This window comes from Tympanuchus pallidicinctus, unplaced genomic scaffold (assembly GCF_026119805.1).
Source record: "Tympanuchus pallidicinctus isolate F22 unplaced genomic scaffold, pur_lepc_1.0 scaffold3, whole genome shotgun sequence".
Taxonomy (NCBI): Eukaryota; Metazoa; Chordata; class Aves; order Galliformes; family Phasianidae; genus Tympanuchus; species Tympanuchus pallidicinctus.
In genome coordinates, this window is record NW_026294747.1 from 96,344,324 (window position 1) to 96,359,758 (window position 15,435).

General features: G+C 39.7%; 1 long non-coding RNA gene across 1 annotated transcript in view; it reads right to left on the minus strand.

Annotated features, from left to right (window-relative positions):
* Positions 1–638: 638 nt before the first annotated feature.
* Positions 639–15,435, minus strand: part of LOC128085190 (uncharacterized) — a 31,999-nt gene continuing 17,202 nt past the window's right edge. Inside the window, exons 7-8 of the long non-coding RNA XR_008208827.1 lie at positions 9,330–9,435; positions 639–767 (exon numbers count right to left, since the gene is read on the minus strand). This is a non-coding gene — a long non-coding RNA (uncharacterized LOC128085190). The remainder of the gene's footprint in view (positions 768–9,329; positions 9,436–15,435) is intronic.

Genomic DNA, 15,435 nt, shown 5'->3' on the forward strand with positions numbered 1-15,435 from the left:
GAGTCATTTGCCATGTTTGGAGCTGTGGCAGAGTGATAGATGACATTTCTAAACCATCAGCTCTGAAAGGCAAACAGTATAGCCTGTCTGCCTGCTTGCTGAAATCTGGCGAGAACTGAATTACACAGAGAAGAAAGGACAACCATATCATTTGCACAGCATGCCATATATTCTCTTGTCTCTCTCCTCTTTCTGCCTCAGCTGTCTTCTCTGGAGAAGTACTGAAATATAATCCTTTCTTCTAAGAACACTGTGAATAATTCTTTTCTGGATAAATTGACAAATTAAACCTGGGGAAAATGGCTGGTCCTAATGGCACAGTAGCTAGTTGAACAAAGTCCAATTAGCTTTATGGCCCAATAATCTGAAGTGCACTAGAAAAAAATTTCATCAAAAGATGCTGGCAGCAAAAGACAAAATTTTAAAGCATTCCTTGCACAAGACCATTCACATGCAGTACATTAGCTTTTTCTGCCTGTTCCCTCCCTACATCAAGAAGAAAGCTGTATTCTTTTTCTACTCTGTCTCTTTGTGAATGTTTTTTAAATGCTAGTTCTCCATTATGTATGTTTACAGTAATGACTTTAAATTATAAATTTATCCATATTAACTCTTATTTTAAAAAGAAATACCTGCTTTTTCCAAGGTTGATAGATTCTTCTACAGTTTTATCATCTCACTTGCATTTTTCGTTCTGATATTTGTCCATTGTCAGGACAGAAGGAAGAGTTTGGCCACATTAGAAATGGTTTCAGTTCTGCTGAGAGCTGCTGAGAAACAAACAAGTTTATATTTGATATGATTTCATATTAACAGAGGATGACCTTATCTGAGGGCAGCCTTAAAATGGAAGTCAGTCTCAAGCTTGAGAGTAAGCAGACAAGTAGTCCTTATGTAAGTAGTAATAAGTGTTTATGACATTGTTCAGATATCTTCATTGTTCTTAGCTGGACTCGTGCAATATTTTGTTTAATTTTCTTCCTCTACTGTAATCTTAACGTAGTCACAATGGATTTGATTATATGTTGTTGCTCTTTCTTGGCTTATTGCAAACTGCTGGCAAACAAACCAGAACTCAAATGTGCTCCTGAAAAAATGAGCTGTTTAAGAAATCCAAAAACAAACACATTCTTTGTAAAGAATTTGTAAACTGAACAAAGGGACATGTCTCTATGGTGTGCTAAATGAACATACTGCCTGTAGTTAGTAGCACAATTGAGAGATAAAGAAAAAGAGCAGTAATAGAGAAGATTAGCAACCTTCTAGTATCTAGAGGGGTGCTGTAAGAAAGGGGACAGACTCTTTAGCAAGGTCTATTGTTACAGGACAAAAGAGAAATGGTTTCAAATTAACAGAGGTGAAATTTAGATTGGACATAAGGAAGAAGCTTTTTATGATAAGGGCAATGTTGCTAGTGAAAGACCTCATCCCCAGAGATGCTCAAGGTCAGGCTGGATGGGTCTCTGAGCAAACTGATTTACCTGTAGGTGACCCCTGTTCATTGCAGAGGAGCAGTCCTAGGTAACCTTTAAGAGTCTCTTTCAACTCAGATGATTCTATGATTCTATAACCATAGATGGATATCTAATTTCTACTCATTTCATAATTCTGATTAACAGCACTATTGGCCTAACCTATAACACAAATATATAGCACAAATCCCTATGCCTTGCATGGTTTCACAGCCTGCTTTTGCTGTTTTGTTCCCAGGAAGCAATAGCTTCAACAAAAGCCCTTGTTGGGTCTTTGGATCCTGCAGCTGGTTTCTACTTCAATATCACACCAAGAAACTGAGAGCCTCCAAATTAAAAGTTGTGGAAAAGAAGGAATCAGATGCCAGCCAGGGAGATGCTTATTTGTGAGCAGATGGTCAGAGCAGTGGTCAGAAATGTCAACACAGGGATCTGTTGCAGCACTGTGATAAACTTTGCTCTTCATTTCCTTTGCATCTTTTCTAAGTATCCATAACAAGGCACCAGTTTGAGGCCAGATACAGTATCGTGTTCAAACCAAACTGAGAGTTTTTTTTGTGTTATTAAAACAAACAAAGACAAACTAAGAAGCATTTAGTCATTAGACATGGTTGAAGGAAGGGATGCTATTCAGAGGGACCTCGAGAGGCTAGAAAGGTGGGCCCGAGTGAACCTGATGAGGTTCAACACGGCAAAGTGCAAAGTTTTGCACTTGGGCTGGAGGAATCCCAGGCATCCATACAGGCTGGATGGAGTGGTCCTTGAAAGCAGCCCTGTGGAGAAGGACCTGGGGGTCCTGATAGATGAAAAACTTAATATGAGCCAACAGTGTGCTCTTGTGGCTCGGAGGGCAAATGGTATCCTGGGGTCCATCAAAAGAGGGGTGACCAGCAGGGACAGGGAGGTGATTGTCCCCCTCTACTCTGCTCTTGTGAGGCCGCATCTGGAATACTGGGTCCAAGTGTGGAGCCTGCAGTACAAAAAAGACAGGGAGCTGTTGGAAAGGGTCCAGAGGAGGGCCACTAGGATGTCAGGGGACTGGAGCACCTCCCCTATGAGGACAGGCTGAGGGAGCTGGGCTTGTTCAGCCTGGAGAAAAGAAGGCTGCGGGGTGACCTCATTACAGCCTTTCAGTACCTAAAGGGAGCCTACAGAGGGGAGGGGAATCAACTCTTTGAAAGGGTTGATACGTGTAGAACGAGGGGAAATGGTTTTAAGTTGAGGGAGGGGAGATTTAGGTCGAACATCAGGGGGAAGTTCTTTACCCAGAGAGTTGGTGAGGTGCTGGAACAGGCTGCCCAGAGAGGTTGTGGATGCCCCGTCCTTGGAGGTGTTCAAGGCCAGGTTGGATGGGGCCCTGGGCAGCCTGGTTTAGCATTTAACGTGGAGGTTGGTGGCTCCGCATGTGGCAGGGGGGTTGGAGATTCATGATCCTTGAAGTCCCTTCCAACCTTGGCCATTCTGTGATTCTGTGATTAGTTTTGGTGCTGAAAGAACTTTGACACATCCATCACATTCATCTGCTATTTCTTGTCTTATGCTGGGCTTGTCAGCTCTCTGGGCCACAGACAATTTCTCTGTCTGCACTGTTCCTGATTGCCACAGCAATAAGAGAGGAAAATAGTAATTACAATCTGCTGAGGTTTGTTCGTAATAATATGTAGATACTGAATGTTTCCTCAAGTGAACAAAACCACTGCGCCTCACTTTCAAAATGCTTTGATTTGAACTAATCACTCACAGAGTTATTTTATGCACATATGAATGATTTCAGCTTGCTTCCCCATGGAGGATATCTTGCAACCACAGACTGAGGTTTATTTGATGAAACATAAATACGTACTCTTGGTGCTGAACTAGACCTTCAGAGAGCAAGCAATGGCTGCCCAGACACAGCTGGGTGACTCTGTGCTGATGAAATTGAGGAGTATTACAGCTACAGCCACTTTTCTAATCTGCTCTCATTCATACTGAGACTGAGTGATGGTCTGAGCTAGATGACTGCACTCCCGAAGTAAAGAGATTGCTGCTAAGAGGGCTAGGATATAACTATGGAGAGGGATTTCTTCACCCCTATCTGGCTGACCTATTCAATGCAAAATCCCTCACTAGAAGACCTCAGCACATAGATTTTGCAGGCATTAATGTGTTTTCCAAGCAAATCCCTGCATCCATTTCAGTTTTCCTAATACTAGTCATGATTTTAGTTGCTTTGTATGGGCCTAATTAGCCTAACTCGTGAATATTAAAAAGCACGTAGAAATGTGCAGGCACTACTGGTCATCAGTACAATAGACATACAGAAGGTCAAAAGATCCAGAAGGTTACTTACTAATTAATTTAATTTTGGAATAGAGGTCAGGCAAGCAGTTACTCTGCAAGGAAAATTGTCCATACCCCAGGGTCTAAGAACTCCCTGTGTTCCAATAAACCTAGAATAAGTGTAACGGCAGAAATGGTAAATGTATCATGACCCACTTTACTCTGCAGCGCTTGCAATAGCTGGTGCCTTTGTCACTACCACCTGGTATTTTCTTAACAAGGTTGTTAACGAAATCTGCAGAAGCTGTGTTTATCTGTCCATGTGGGAGATCTGGCCATGAAATATCAGGCAGTACCTGTGCTGCAGAGTGCTTTATTATGTTCCAGTTTTCTTCCGGGTGAAGCTCTGACTTGGTTTTGGCCTGCTATACCAGTCGTGAGACCAGCTGTTCTTTGCATTGTGAACTTACCTAGCAGAAACGTTAGAGAACTTGGCTTAATTGGGCTCTAAGAACAAAAAGCATTGGAGTGGAAGCCAAAGAACCTTCTTTGCTTACAAAGATGCTGAATGCCTACTCAAAAAGTCTTATTTTTGGAGGTGTGACTATCCAGACAGAGCACCCAGTCCTCTGCATGCATGCACAGTCTTGCTCTTCATATGATCAACAGTAGGGGCACACTGGCTGGATTACCCACTTGATTGATCTTTACCTAGAAGAGACCAGAAAAGTGGAGGGGTCCATCAGCCTATGGGAGGTACAGTTCCACTCATTGACTGTCCACAAAAAAATTGAAACTTGTTTCAGGAAAAATGCTACTCCTTCATTGTGTTTTCCTAGAATTACAATCAATAAATTCTATGTGGATCTCTATGGACAGTGGACATGCTGCAATGCCTATAAAAATGCAGTAAGGCAAACTGAAGAGCTTCTGTTTCAGAAAAGTTTGTGTACATCTTGTCTATTCTATTATTTTCAGTAACTGTCATCTCATCAAAACTACAGCTTTACAGATTAAACATACAGAATTGAAGGAAGCCAGCATATGCTATTTTAGTGACAGTGCATTATCTAAAGTAGACCTTCTATCTGTTTCAGACCTAATTACTGCATTGTCTTTTATGTAGCTTGATATATAAGTGAATTAAACGCTTATGTGAGTGCTTCATACAATGTGAAACGCAGCTGTGATATTTTTACAAACAAAACAGTGCTAAATGTTCTGGACACTGAATTTCATTTTTACACTGTTTACAAAAATATTCCTTTGTAGCAAATATTTTTGCCTCTCCCTTAGTAATACACAATTGTAATCTGCAGAACCATAAAGCACCCATTTAGATTGCAATAAAATGCTGGATATTTTTATCTGACAAAGTAAAGATGGTGAGCTTAGCGATCAAAACAGCCATCTCTATTATAAGCATTCAGATAAGCATTCCTGACCTAGCTGTTGCCAAACAAAGACAGATTAAGATTAATTGCAGTAATTAAACGAAGGGACAGGGTACAGCATTAGTAGGAGCAATGTATCACATTGGTTTTTTTCCAGATATTTTATGCAACAGGAAAACAGAAAATCACATGACCTCTAGTTAGGCTGCGCACATTTTCTACAAGAGTTAACTATTCAGCTGAAAGTTATTTAAAAGGCATTCACATGTATAGTTTACCACAGAATATCTTTCTTTAAAAACTACCAGCTGGTAAAAGCAAGTCAGATTTAGAACATTTTCTTGATTAGATTATAGCCCTCGAAAATATTGATTTTTTTTTTTTTTTTTTTTTTTTTTTTTTTTTGTCACAGGGTTCAACATTTGTTTGATAAGTTTTGATGAAATGAGATTATTAGGGTCTAGTCAAACCTCTTGTTAAAAACCACACAATGAATAACCACCATTTTCTTTTCATTTTTTGTCTATGCAGTTGTTTTCTTGTTTTCGGCTTGTGCTTGAGATTTGTTGTTTTTGTTTTGTTTTACTTATTTGTTTGGTATTTTTTTTATCTTGGTAGCTTGCTTCAGAGGACACACGCTCTGCCTGAAGCCTGTTTTGGTCACGTAATGGGCTCAGGTTACGATGTCACTGGTCTCACAGCAGGGCACTGCAAATCAATTGTATTGCGTTTACAAAACTCATCCAAAAGCCCAATATGTTAATTGTATCCTCAGAATAGAAAATAAAGGACAGCTGAATCTCCCTAAAAACACACTTTGCAAGAATGGAGGGCTAGAATAAAAATTCTACTCATATTTTGGACATCACTAGTCCTTGGCTAATGCAGTATGTAAGGTCTAAGCCTAACTCCTGTGCATCTCCAAGCATCCTGATCTTGCAGGACAACTCTTCCCATCCCCCTTGACCCCAAATAGCTGATTTCAAGAGCAACCTCTTCCTAGCAAGACATAGACAGAGATTATTTCAATTAAAAAAAAAAAAAAAAAAAAAGTATAATTCCTCTTATCTCTACTTCAGTGTGGCATAAACACACACTGCTTTGACAGCATTGACACAGCTAAGGCTTTGTCATTAGTCAATAGATGAGAAATACACAAGTCAAGAAATCAATAGGCAGCTTTGCAGGCAGAAAGGAAGCAGAAGATAGAGAGCTCTGTTCTATAAGGTAAATATGTATTTTCCTCATTTAAACTTATAACTAGAGAGTCAATTTGATGCTGGGAAGAAAACTCTAAGCATAACTAAGGAAGGAAGAACGTATCCTTTGCAAATAATTTCCCATGAATAGTTGCCTTCTCTGACATCTTTTGATTGAGCTATTTCTAGAGCTAGCCCTTTGCTTGTAAATACTGATGCTAATCTTGTTTCAGAAATGTTTCATCTTGGAAAGACATTAATAAACACTGTACCAGAAAATGCCTGGAGTCCAGCCATGTTCAAATCTGTTTTTTAATAGATGGATCAACTGCAGAGGTAGGTAAAGACCTGGAGACAAATTCTCAGATACCTTGGTGGCTCTTCAGACACATTTTGATCCAGTAAAGCCCTGATTTGGTTTCCCATAAACACCTGTACAAGACAAATTAGCTTGTGTTAATGCTCCTAGAAAACAAATTCCAGTTTGTAGGCTAAAGTTTACTTGATGAGAAAAGAAAATTTGATTTGGTGGAGAGAGCAGGCATTCTGTAATGGTGCCATCATAGTACAAGTAAAGCAATGGGATACCTCTTCACAATCCTGGGCTACAAATTCTCAAGCTATAATAGAAGCATCCATTGCAAAATATTCACTGAATGCTTACAGAAAGGGAATCAGTTGCATAGACCAAAAGTGATTTGTGATTACAAGCTCTAAACTTCTTTGAATCAGTCTGATTATCAGGAATTTAAGAATATTTAAGAGCATTTCATTCTTCAGATGCTTTTGAAAATCATATCATATGCTACAGTCTGCTAAATAAGGAGCAACTTAAATGAATTCATTATTATTAGTTGTGGTGTTGTTAAGATAAAGATTGGCAGCCTGTGTTAAACAACCAGAGAGATCCCCAGAGCTCTAGAAAGTTTTGCAGAAATGCAAAGCGTGATGTACAAAAGAGTCAAACTCAGGTATAAGTGGCTTCCAATCTGAATAATGCATTAAGAGGACAGAAAGAAATATTATTTTTGTTATTCAGAGTATAGTCATCAATGAATTTTCCCTTTATGTCAGGTGAAGGGTATTAATAGCAACAAGTGTCACTAGAGGGAAGTGGCAAACAGCTCTTTGGTACAGCCTGTTGATAAGACTGATTCCTGTCCAACTGAAGAGTAAGCCTCAGCTGACAAACAAATTGCTTTTGTTTGATCTTGCTATTGCAACCATGTAGGGAAAGGTGCCAAGCAGGATTTTGAAGTAGCCTTTTAAATAGCAGATAGCTAACATGCTCTGAGTGGAAACAGCACATGCTGAGGAAGACATTTTGCCTGATGCAAGAAGGCTTACCCTTTTCTAATTAAAGATTATGCATGTAGCATTCATAATTGAATGAAGATATTAGATTTTTAATTTTTTTTTATTTTTTTTTTTTTTTTTTTTTTTTTTCTGTCTCAGGCAAATGAATTGTGGCCTGATCATTTGTATGTGGCATCATACAGTCTGTGTTAATAAACATACATATTTTTGAATTGCACAGAGATGATAAAGACAATTGACAGGGATGATTCACCTTCTTTCTTTCCATAGCTATCCACCAGATTCTTCCAACTGTCAGAATGATTATAGCAATATATTTAGAGGGGAATTATAAAAAATACAGGTAGTAAAATCATGCTTCTGCTCCATTCTGATAACAAGAGAAATATATTGTAGGATGAAAGTCAACAACTCATTACAGAAGTCACCATCTAGTGGTGTGTAAGAACATGTACTGCTGCTATGCAAGTTTAGAGGCTAAATAAACCTGAGGGTTTGGGACTCAGCGTCTTCTGTTCTGCTCAGGATGAACTTGTAAACTGAAATCTCGCCTCTCAGTGAGTATGGTATATAATATTAGAATATATAATAATATTTAGAATATATAATAATATTTTATTCATTTTATATGTATGTATTAATATATTAGTGCAGATATGTCAAGAAAATTTAGTGTTACTTCATGCAAAATTTAGTTCAATTGAAGCCTTAATTCGTATATTTAAAAAGATGGAATACAACAGCCAAACAAACAGCTGTATTTGTAGGCTACCTGTCTTTTTTTTTTTTTTTACCTTCTTGTTCTCTCAAATGGATTTACATTGCAGCTCTTTAAGTACATGTATAGCTGCACATATTTCTGTGACTGATGCTCCACAGCATACCATTGTCTATATCGAGTTGTCTATTTCTGACTAACTAGCTGAGTTGTGGGAATAAACTTGTGGTTAACTAGTGCTACTTTGTAACTGCTGGAACAAGCGACATTTCCCCCAGTCCTGCAGTCCATTCAGAGGCAAAGCTATTAGGACTGACAAAGAGAAGCTCATTCTTGCTCATTATATTCAGAGCCCTTACAGATGAGGCAATTTTTCACTTCTCAGTTGTGATAAAAACTGAGGACAAATACAGCATTATACTCTATTCAGCTATATCTAAAAATGTTCTGAATTTATTTATCCCTGAAGAAAATCTATCTGCAAGCCAGAACTTTTCCCTCCACATCTACCTTTCCTATCTGCACTTATATTTAGCATCATCACTCAAGGCCAAACCTTTGAGACCTTATTTGACTTTTATCCAATCTCACTTCCTACATTAGTCACCATATGAGATTTGTCTCACTAAGAACTAAATTAAAACTTCAAGCAGAGGATGTGCACTAGAACTTCCTGATGAATAAAAATTACATGGCAAACAAGATTACAACGATAGATTGCAAAGGTGTATGACTGTATTTCTGCTCTTAGGCTTCCGAAGCATCAGGGGATATAGAGGATAGATATATTAAGTGCAATTGGAGATGGAGAAATGATGTAGGCGTGAGGAGTGGAAGGCTGGTTTGCAAATAAACCACTGCGATTAACACGTAGTCACATGGAGCTTTTGTTGCTGGGACTGCCATGGAAAGAATAGAATCATCTGTCACACAAGCTAATACAATGTGCTAATGAAGGCTGACTTACCCTCTTCACTACTTCACAATGCTTTAACTCCCATCCACTTTTGGGAGGGATTCGTTGGAGGCCTCTGCCAAAGCACTGTGATGAAAGATCTTGCCACAGGTGATTGCTGCAGTGACAGAAACAGACATCACTGAAAGCAGGAGCACTAAAGAATAAAATTATCTAATAAAACAGTTTGCAAACTTTGGGGATTATTCTCTGAAAATTTAGTCTGCACAACAGACCAAACTTTCACCAACCTCCTGCTTGTTCCTGCCTCCTCGTACTGAAGTCTGGGAGAGATAACTATCATTAGATTTTGCTCACACAGGGGCAGCTTAGGCACAGTAACTACCCACCTTATTTATATTATTCAAGATGGAAATGAAATATTTTACCCTAAATCCCTCAAATTAGCTAATGCATTTTTGTTCACATCTATCTTTGGTAAGGAGCAGTCATTTGGCCCGTTACTGCAGTTCAGCTCAGGTGAGCTTACTTCCTAGGACATATTTGCCTGCTTCCCTCTTTAAAGTCTGTCTCTGTGGTCCTCTGTGGAGTCTAGAAAGGGCAAGAAAGAAAAGTGTCTCAGACTCACATATCCTAAGAGCCCTGATGCCAATGAGAAGAACACAGTCATATTACCCCAGAATCTATATTACCCTTAAAATTAAATTTAATCCTCTCCTGGATACATTTACTGGGTTAATGTATTCTTTTATTTTCTAAAGGCAACCTTAGAAGTAGCCAAAGATATCTGTTACTTGACCTCACCTCAGCAACACTCTATCAAAATAGATTTTTGCAGATGGAGTTTTGAAGGTAAAGTACTTAAAGATGGGAATCTGCAGTACAAGCATAGGAGATATAAAACCAGCAACACTTTAAAAGAAAAGTGCTGACAGAGACTCCAAAATAACAAAGTAGATTCAGAGGTGACTGAGGCTCCAACAGCACTTCTGTATAACATGGGAATGACAGACAACAAAAATAAACAGTGAGAACTGTAGATGGCACAAATTAGCTTTGCTGTGGTGAGGTCAGGAGCACTGCGCTAATTTACACCAACAGGGACTAAGTTCTGCAACTAGGAAGGAATGTGTAAGAGCTCTGTGATTTTCCTTTCTCTGTAGAATGTTGTTTCCATTACAAAATCATAGAGATTGGAAAGAACCTTTGGATATCAGCAAGTCCAACCCCATGCTAAAGAAGATACCTACCTACAGTAGGTTACAAGGAAATTGCTTAGTAGGGATTTCAGTGTCTCCAAAGAGACTTCATAACATCACTGGGCAGCCTGTTCCAGTGCTTTGTCACCCTCACAAGGAGGTTGTTTTTTTTCATGTACGTATGGAACTTTATATATTCCACTGTGCTTACTGCCCCTTGTTCTGTCACTGGGCACTGCTGAAAAGTTTGGCCCCATCCACTTGACTCTTGCCCTTTAAATATTTAAGATTATTGGTATGATCCCCTCTCATCCTTCTCTTCTCTAGGCTGAACAGCCCAAGATCACTCAGCCTTTCCTCATTAAAAGAGAAGCTCCAGGCCCTCATCATCTCTGTGGCCCTCCACTGGACTCTCTTTAGAAATTCTGTCTTCCTTGAACTGAGGAAGCCCAGAACTGGATATTCTATGCCAGATGTGGCCTTGAGGCAGAGTTGAAGGAGAAGAGAACCTCTCTCAACCTGCTGGTCACTCTTTTTAATGCATCCCAGGATGCCATTGGCGTTCTTGGTCATGAGCACATTGCTGCCTCATGGCCAACCTGTTGTCCACCAGGACACCCAGGTCATTCTTGACAGAGTTCTTTTCCAGCAGATCAAGCTGTAAGCAATACTGAGGCACGTAGTTATTTCCTTCTAGGTGTAGGAATCTACACTTGCTCTTGCTGAACCCCATCAGATTGCTTTTTGCCCAACTCTCCAGCCTGTTCATGTCTCACTGAATAGCAGCACAGCCTTCTGGTGTGTCAACCATTCCTCCCAGCTCTGTACCACCAACAAATTTGCTGATGGTGCATTCTATCCCCTCATCCAAGTTACTGATGAAGATGTTGAACAAAACTAGATTCAGTACTGTCCCCTAGGGAACACCGCTAGCTACAGGCTTCCAACTAGGCACTGCGTCACCGACTACAACTCTGTATTGTGTCAGTCTGCTAATTCTCAATCCACCTCGCTGTCCACTCATCTAGCCCATACTTCTCAGGCTTAGCTGCAAAGATATTATGAGAGATAGTATTAAATTTCTCATTCATCCACTCATTCATTGAATCCAATCATTCATTATTCATTCCTAGGCAGAGGTTAATACATTCCAGTTGTTCTCTCACATAAACAGCAACTCCACAACCTTGCCTTGCTAACTTGTCTTTCCTGGAAAGTACACAGCCATTCATTTCAGTCATATGAGCTGTCCCACTATGCCTCTGTGATTGCAACGAGACCATGGCCCTACGACCACACACACAAATCTGTGGTTGTTCCTATTTATTCCCCCTTCTGAGTGCACTGGTATACAGGTAATTCATAGAAGAAAAGCGAGCAGAAGATGCAAGTTTCCCTGAAGGGATGCAAGAGGATCCTGCATAGTGATACATCCTTGGGGTGGCTACGCTTCTGCTTCATGTCATGGGAGGCTGCTAAGGAGCAGTTGTCACCCTTCTGCTTGGCTTGGCTCACTTTACTGACTCTCCTTCAGTTTGTCAGTGACTGCTCCATAGTGAGAACACGAAAAAGTTGTCAGGTCTATTAACCTTAACAAATGTAAATACAAACTCAGAATGTAGAAAAATGCTCTCATCTGAAATGAATTTCATTCTATCAGACTGCTGAGTTAAACAGTCACTTATGCAGCAGAAACAGAAACAGCAACCACTGGGAAATAAAATTGTTCATCTCATTCTTTTCAGATTGTCCTTCCTGTCTATTTCTTGGTTTGGTTGGCACCTCACATAGGCAGTTGCATTGAGTTTTCCTCCACAGTGTGATTTGCCACAAATGGTTTACTTTCTTTTCCGCTCAAGACTGTTCACAATTTTTCAATATACATGGGTTGATCCGAAAGTAATGCCTCCTATTTATTTCCTTGGAAAATACAGCAGATACAGAGAGCATATAAACACTATTTGATAGAGAAAATTCTCAGCTATAAGATGCTGTTTTTAAACATAGTTGCCACTAATACATATTCATTTTTGCCAGTAATAAGCAAGAGCCTGCATGCCACATTCATAAAAGTCTGCATTGCCATCCAGAACGTGGGTTGTCTTTCATGTCACTGTCACTGCTGTTGCACCACTCAAAGCCTCACTGCGCTCACATCCACCGTTTGGTCTCCATAAACATTCAGCAAACATCAATGAATGTTAATGGATGTCATTTCTTCTGCATGGAGTAATTCAGTGACACACCTTTGCTTCATCCACACTTCCGTGTAAGATATCATTTTGTCTGACTGCATCACCGCTGCCATCTGTTGCACAGCAATGAAATGTAATTGAATATTGGTGGAAAGTTTCAACCTCCACTGCCATACCACCAACATCTGCCTCTGACACTGTGGGCCAACATAATAAAATAGGAGGCATTACTTTCAGAGCAGCCCTTGTATCTGCAAACAGATCTTACCCACTGCTTTGTTCTCAAAGCATGTAGTAGTAACCCTTATGCTCAGTTCTTGTATTACCTAACTGGAGCCAGGAGCCACATCCCTTTTTTTCCTCTTCATAAAGAAACAGCATGTTCCCTGTCCTCTGCCCCACAGTGAAAGAAGATTTCTTTTGCTTGTTTTAGGTAATCTTCAGATATGGGGAACTGCATGGTATTAGACTAAGATCAATACTGAGAGTCTGAAGTGTGTCTTAATTTGAGATGGAGTCCATACATTTTACCTTGCCTATGAACATACCCACAATAAAAACTAGAAATTAGAAAGAGGCTTGCCCCACATTTCCTTTAGGGCCATGGCTGGATGGATACAGAATGTCCTGAGGGATGAACTGTACTATGGTTGGGATGCCAGGATCTGTGGCAAGTGGCCTGTTTCTCCTTGTGATAACACTGTTCCTAAAGAGTGACCTGTAAGCAGTGGGGCTAAACCGGATTAGGGAATTCACTTGATAGATTTGCATTTGCTGCCAGCGTACACACATATTGCAAGAAACTTGGATACAAACACACTAAGATTTAGTCTGTACTGTGGACTGAGCAGGACTTGCAAAGTAGTTCCACAGCCCTTCTGCAGCATAGGGAAGACAGAATCCAGTGTTCAGCTACTGCTGTCAGATTTGGTTGACTGAAATTAAAAGCTGGATACTGCAATATTTAAGAAGTTGAGATTGAGCTGAGCTTAGTATTCACAAGGCTGTGTTACATGCTGAATGGGACTTGGGCAGGTGCGCTGCAGAAGTTGAGGGTGTCACTTCCCAGACTGTGCATCTTGCGCCTCTGCCTCTGAGTAAGCCCACAAAACGAGATTTTGAAAGCAATAGGAGAGTTGCCTTTATACACAAGAATAATCATGAATCATTTCTCTGCTATATCGGCACAAACTTGCTCAACAAGATGGGGAGAAAGCAGGACTTATATTTAACAGAGTAACTTTAAATGTATAAAAGATACATGCACGTTAGGTTCCTCTTGCTCCATTTGCATTTGGATATAAAAAGCTATTTGTTTTTACTGTTCTCTTCCATTAAAAAGCCATTTAAACTTCTACGGAGATTTGCTTTCATTTTTCAGCTCCCTTCTGTTTGTTGGTTTCCAAGTCAGAGGTAAAATGGATAGCCTTTCATTTTACTTAGCACAAAATGAATTACAAGAAAGTGGAACCTCTAGGAATAAAAAGCCTTCAGACTGTATGTTCATATAAGTGTAAAATGTACTGCAAGCCAGAGTGCTTCTCCATTTTTCCAAATATTTGTAATAATAAAAGAATGGACTACGAGAAGAAGTGAGCCATGAGCTGTGTGATTTGAACTGTTATATTAGCATACAATAAAAAGGCACAGAGGTTCAAGGCAGTTAATAGGAAAAAAATGCAGAATGCAGAAATGCATTAAAAGGCAGTAAATGAAAGATTGGATGGCATACTTGATAAATGCAATCTGGACTTCCATTTGAAAACCAATAGAAGCATGCAGTTGCAACAACAGCAGGTAAAGGAAGACTGGAGTAAATGAGCAGACAAAGAAATGAAGGAAGAATTGTATACATTGTAACACACAATTATTGGTGCCTGAATAAAATACGTTGTAGGGATGAATGGGAATTGGTACAAGATGATAATTTACAACACAGAGACACACAGAATATTCTGTTAGTATTTGGTAGGAGGGAAAACTAATGCCTGAGTCATTCAGAAAGCACTGACAGTCTGTAATACCCACATCTGTCACACAGCACTCTGCTGCAATCACATTCTCCTTGATGGGAATGGAGAAGATTATGTATATCCTCAGGGAAGGATGTACTCATATGAATCCACAGACAACATTCAAAGAACGGTCCACTAAGAACTTCCCTAATTCCAGATGCAATAGAACATACATTGCCAGTGAACCACATCCCATGAATTACAACGATAAAAACAGAGAGGTAGACTCATTTCTGAGTAGGCCTTCAATAACCAACTTAAAGCCGGAGAGCTGTAAATTAGGGGAAAATGCCCCAAAAATGCTAATTTCTTCTTCCTGAGATGGTCTCAGCTAACCAAGTCTTAAGGAGATTGACTGTGAGGCTTTCCTTGGGAGTTTACTCAAAACTTGGTCATATTTTGAACACAACCCAAACTCATAAGATAGGATTTTGAGGCCTCTGCCTGCCTAGGCTTACCAGAAAGAGAATAAGTTTCAAGAAAATGAGCTGGTCAAAGATTTGAACTTTTAACATTTCACAGAGGCAAAGAGTTCCCAACTCCACTCTCAGGGAATTAGGGGCTTTTGCTTTTATTATGAACGTTTCAGAACACTATCACCTTATCTTCCCTTTGTATGACATGTGGTTGCACAGATAGCTCACAGGGCATGCTTGGAGAAAGAATAGGATAAAATGCTTTAGAAGGAAGTCCTGCTTATTGAATATCTAGAAGGGAAAAAAAAAAATCTCTAACTTCTATTTTAAAA